The sequence below is a fragment of the Antennarius striatus genome, chromosome 6 (genome assembly GCF_040054535.1).
Source record: "Antennarius striatus isolate MH-2024 chromosome 6, ASM4005453v1, whole genome shotgun sequence".
In the NCBI taxonomy this organism is placed as follows: Eukaryota; Metazoa; Chordata; class Actinopteri; order Lophiiformes; family Antennariidae; genus Antennarius; species Antennarius striatus.
In genome coordinates this window covers 3,032,501-3,037,500 of record NC_090781.1, presented here as the reverse complement: position 1 = coordinate 3,037,500, position 5,000 = coordinate 3,032,501, and the positions used below count along the sequence as shown (strand labels likewise).

Here is a 5,000-nt window from a genome sequence, read left to right as displayed (position 1 = left end):
GATAGATAGATAGATAGATAGATAGATAGATAGATAGATACATACATAGATAGATAGATAGATAGATAGATAGATAGATAGATAGATAGATAGATACATAGATAGTATTCATACAAAAGTCATTGCTAGTCAGCCCTAACTTATACAACAACATTTTTACTTTTCTCTGGGATCAATTTCATTTCATCATTCAATCAATTCATTCATCAAACTTTTATTAAATACAACTTTAGCTCATGAAACAACTTGACTCGTCTGTCTTTCCTTCCAAACGCCCTCTGCTGGCGGGGGGACAGAAAAAGAAAAAGCTTACGGCACCTGGTATTCCCAGGCGGTCTCCCATCCAAGTACTAACCAGGCCCGACTCTGCTTAGCTTCCGAGATCGGACGAGATCGGGCGTGTTCAGAGTGGTATGGCCGTAAGCAACTATACTGGTCAAAAAAACCCTATATAAAGGTGGAATGGCACACACATAGCTTGCTTCAATACATACATGCATGCATAGATGTATAGATGCATAGATAGATAGATAGATAGATAGATAGATAGATACATACATAGATAGATAGATAGATAGATAGATAGATAGATAGATAGATAGATAGATAGATAGATAGATAGATAGATAGATAGATAGATAGATAGATAGATAGATAGATAGATAGATAGATAGATAGATAGATACATAGATAGATAGATAGATAGATAGATACATAGATAGTATTCATACAAAAGTCATTGCTAGTCAGCCCTAACTTATACAACAACATTTTTACTTTTCTCTGGGATCAATTTCATTTCATCATTCAATCAATTCATTCATCAAACTTTTATTAAATACAACTTTAGCTCATGAAACAACTTGACTCGTCTGTCTTTCCTTCCAAACGCCCTCTGCTGGCGGGGGGACAGAAAAAGAAAAAGCTTACGGCACCTGGTATTCCCAGGCGGTCTCCCATCCAAGTACTAACCAGGCCCGACTCTGCTTAGCTTCCGAGATCGGACGAGATCGGGCGTGTTCAGAGTGGTATGGCCGTAAGCAACTATACTGGTCAAAAAAACCCTATATAAAGGTGGCATGGCACACACATAGCTTGCTTCAATACATACATGCATGCATAGATGTATAGATGCATAGATAGATAGATAGATAGATAGATAGATACATACATAGATAGATAGATAGATAGATAGATAGATAGATAGATAGATAGATAGATAGATAGATAGATAGATAGATAGATAGATAGATAGATAGATAGATACATAGATAGATAGATACATAGATAGATAGATAGATAGATAGATAGATAGATAGATAGATAGATAGATAGATACATACATAGATAGATAGATAGATAGATACATACATAGATAGATAGATACATAGATAGTATTCATACAAAAGTCATTGCTAGTCAGCCCTAACTTATACAACAACATTTTTACTTTTCTCTGGGATCAATTTCATTTCATCATTCAATCAATTCATTCATCAAACTTTTATTACATACAACTTTAGCTCATAAAACAACTTGACTCGTCTGTCTTTCCTTCCAAACGCCCTCTGCTGGCGGGGGGACAGAAAAAGAAAAAGCTTACGGCACCTGGTATTCCCAGGCGGTCTCCCATCCAAGTACTAACCAGGCCCGACTCTGCTTAGCTTCCGAGATCGGACGAGATCGGGCGTGTTCAGAGTGGTATGGCCGTAAGCAACTATACTGGTCAAAAAAACCCTATATAAAGGTGGCATGGCACACACATAGCTTGCTTCAATACATACATGCATGCATAGATGTATAGATGCATAGATAGATAGATAGATAGATAGATAGATAGATACATACATAGATAGATAGATAGATAGATACATAGATAGATAGATACATAGATAGTATTCATACAAAAGTCATTGCTAGTCAGCCCTAACTTATACAACAACATTTTTACTTTTCTCTGGGATCAATTTCATTTCATCATTCAATCAATTCATTCATCAAACTTTTATTACATACAACTTTAGCTCATAAAACAACTTGACTCGTCTGTCTTTCCTTCCAAACGCCCTCTGCTGGCGGGGGGACAGAAAAAGAAAAAGCTTACGGCACCTGGTATTCCCAGGCGGTCTCCCATCCAAGTACTAACCAGGCCCGACTCTGCTTAGCTTCCGAGATCGGACGAGATCGGGCGTGTTCAGAGTGGTATGGCCGTAAGCAACTATACTGGTCAAAAAAACCCTATATAAAGGTGGCATGGCACACACATAGCTTGCTTCAATACATACATGCATGCATAGATGTATAGATGCATAGATAGATAGATAGATAGATAGATAGATAGATACATACATAGATAGATAGATAGATAGATAGATAGATAGATAGATAGATAGATAGATAGATAGATAGATACATACATAGATAGATAGATACATAGATAGATAGATAGATAGATAGATAGATAGATAGATAGATAGATACATAGATAGATAGATACATAGATAGTATTCATACAAAAGTCATTGCTAGTCAGCCCTAACTTATACAACAACATTTTTACTTTTCTCTGGGATCAATTTCATTTCATCATTCAATCAATTCATTCATCAAACTTTTATTACATACAACTTTAGCTCATAAAACAACTTGACTCGTCTGTCTTTCCTTCCAAACGCCCTCTGCTGGCGGGGGGACAGAAAAAGAAAAAGCTTACGGCACCTGGTATTCCCAGGCGGTCTCCCATCCAAGTACTAACCAGGCCCGACTCTGCTTAGCTTCCGAGATCGGACGAGATCGGGCGTGTTCAGAGTGGTATGGCCGTAAGCAACTATACTGGTCAAAAAAACCCTATATAAAGGTGGCATGGCACACACATAGGTTGCTTCAATACATACATGCATGCATAGATGTATAGATGCATAGATAGATAGATAGATAGATAGATAGATAGATAGATAGATAGATACATAGATAGATAGATAGATAGATAGATAGATAGATAGATAGATAGATAGATAGATACATACATAGATAGATAGATAGATAGATACATACATAGATAGATAGATACATAGATAGTATTCATACAAAAGTCATTGCTAGTCAGCCCTAACTTATACAACAACATTTTTACTTTTCTCTGGGATCAATTTCATTTCATCATTCAATCAATTCATTCATCAAACTTTTATTACATACAACTTTAGCTCATAAAACAACTTGACTCGTCTGTCTTTCCTTCCAAACGCCCTCTGCTGGCGGGGGGACAGAAAAAGAAAAAGCTTACGGCACCTGGTATTCCCAGGCGGTCTCCCATCCAAGTACTAACCAGGCCCGACTCTGCTTAGCTTCCGAGATCGGACGAGATCGGGCGTGTTCAGAGTGGTATGGCCGTAAGCAACTATACTGGTCAAAAAAACCCTATATAAAGGTGGCATGGCACACACATAGCTTGCCTCAATACATACATGCATGCATAGATGTATAGATGCATAGATAGATAGATAGATAGATAGATAGATAGATAGATAGATAGATAGATAGATAGATAGATAGATAGATAGATAGATAGATACATACATAGATAGATAGATAGATAGATAGATAGATAGATAGATAGATAGATAGATAGATAGATAGATAGATAGATACATAGATAGATAGATACATAGATAGTATTCATACAAAAGTCATTGCTAGTCAGCCCTAACTTATACAACAACATTTTTACTTTTCTCTGGGATCAATTTCATTTCATCATTCAATCAATTCATTCATCAAACTTTTATTCAATACAACTTTAGCTCATGAAACAACTTGACTCGTCTGTCTTTCCTTCCAAACGCCCTCTGCTGGCGGGGGGACAGAAAAAGAAAAAGCTTACGGCACCTGGTATTCCCAGGCGGTCTCCCATCCAAGTACTAACCAGGCCCGACTCTGCTTAGCTTCCGAGATCGGACGAGATCGGGCGTGTTCAGAGTGGTATGGCCGTAAGCAACCATACTGGTCAAAAAAACCCTATATAAAGGTGGAATGGCACACACATAGCTTGCTTCAATACATACATGCATGCATAGATGTATAGATGCATAGATAGATAGATAGATAGATAGATAGATAGATAGATAGATAGATACATACATACATAGATAGATAGATACATACATACATAGATAGATAGATAGATAGATAGATAGATAGATAGATAGATAGATAGATAGATAGATAGATAGATAGATAGATAGATAGATACATAGATAGTATTCATACAAAAGTCATTGCTAGTCAGCCCTAACTTATACAACAACATTTTTACTTTTCTCTGGGATCAATTTCATTTCATCATTCAATCAATTCATTCATCAAACTTTTATTCAATACAACTTTAGCTCATGAAACAACTTGACTCGTCTGTCTTTCCTTCCAAACGCCCTCTGCTGGCGGGGGGACAGAAAAAGAAAAAGCTTACGGCACCTGGTATTCCCAGGCGGTCTCCCATCCAAGTACTAACCAGGCCCGACTCTGCTTAGCTTCCGAGATCGGACGAGATCGGGCGTGTTCAGAGTGGTATGGCCGTAAGCAACCATACTGGTCAAAAAAACCCTATATAAAGGTGGAATGGCACACACATAGCTTGCTTCAATACATACATGCATGCATAGATGTATAGATGCATAGATAGATAGATAGATAGATAGATAGATAGATAGATAGATAGATACATACATACATAGATAGATAGATAGATACATACATAGATAGATAGATACATAGATAGTATTCATACAAAAGTCATTGCTAGTCAGCCCTAACTTATACAACAACATTTTTACTTTTCTCTGGGATCAATTTCATTTCATCATTCAATCAATTCATTCATCAAACTTTTATTCAATACAACTTTAGCTCATGAAACAACTTGACTCGTCTGTCTTTCCTTCCAAACGCCCTCTGCTGGCGGGGGGACAGAAAAAGAAAAAGCTTACGGCACCTGGTATTCC

General features: G+C 37.1%; 9 non-coding genes across 9 annotated transcripts in view; all 9 read right to left on the bottom strand.

Moving 5' to 3' along the window:
* Nucleotides 1-306: 306 nt before the first annotated feature.
* LOC137597535 (5S ribosomal RNA) lies at nucleotides 307-425 on the bottom strand. Its single transcript, XR_011035904.1, has one exon. It is a non-coding gene; the product is annotated as a 5S ribosomal RNA (ribosomal RNA).
* Nucleotides 426-923: 498 nt separating this feature from the next.
* LOC137597534 (5S ribosomal RNA) lies at nucleotides 924-1,042 on the bottom strand. The gene has a single exon (XR_011035903.1). It is a non-coding gene; the product is annotated as a 5S ribosomal RNA (ribosomal RNA).
* A 554-nt stretch (nucleotides 1,043-1,596) lies between these two features.
* LOC137597533 (5S ribosomal RNA) lies at nucleotides 1,597-1,715 on the bottom strand. The gene has a single exon (XR_011035902.1). It is a non-coding gene; the product is annotated as a 5S ribosomal RNA (ribosomal RNA).
* Nucleotides 1,716-2,097: 382 nt separating this feature from the next.
* On the bottom strand, nucleotides 2,098-2,216 carry LOC137597532 (5S ribosomal RNA). Its single transcript, XR_011035901.1, has one exon. It is a non-coding gene; the product is annotated as a 5S ribosomal RNA (ribosomal RNA).
* Nucleotides 2,217-2,706: 490 nt separating this feature from the next.
* Nucleotides 2,707-2,825, bottom strand: LOC137597531 (5S ribosomal RNA). Its single transcript, XR_011035900.1, has one exon. It is a non-coding gene; the product is annotated as a 5S ribosomal RNA (ribosomal RNA).
* A 454-nt stretch (nucleotides 2,826-3,279) lies between these two features.
* Nucleotides 3,280-3,398, bottom strand: LOC137597530 (5S ribosomal RNA). The gene has a single exon (XR_011035899.1). It is a non-coding gene; the product is annotated as a 5S ribosomal RNA (ribosomal RNA).
* Nucleotides 3,399-3,876: 478 nt separating this feature from the next.
* Nucleotides 3,877-3,995, bottom strand: LOC137597529 (5S ribosomal RNA). The gene has a single exon (XR_011035898.1). It is a non-coding gene; the product is annotated as a 5S ribosomal RNA (ribosomal RNA).
* Nucleotides 3,996-4,461: 466 nt separating this feature from the next.
* Nucleotides 4,462-4,580, bottom strand: LOC137597528 (5S ribosomal RNA). The gene has a single exon (XR_011035897.1). It is a non-coding gene; the product is annotated as a 5S ribosomal RNA (ribosomal RNA).
* Nucleotides 4,581-4,978: 398 nt separating this feature from the next.
* LOC137597527 (5S ribosomal RNA) overlaps nucleotides 4,979-5,000 on the bottom strand; it is a 119-nt gene continuing 97 nt past the window's right edge. Inside the window, exon 1 of the ribosomal RNA XR_011035896.1 lies at nucleotides 4,979-5,000. This exon is cut by the window's right edge and continues 97 nt beyond it. This is a non-coding gene — a ribosomal RNA (5S ribosomal RNA).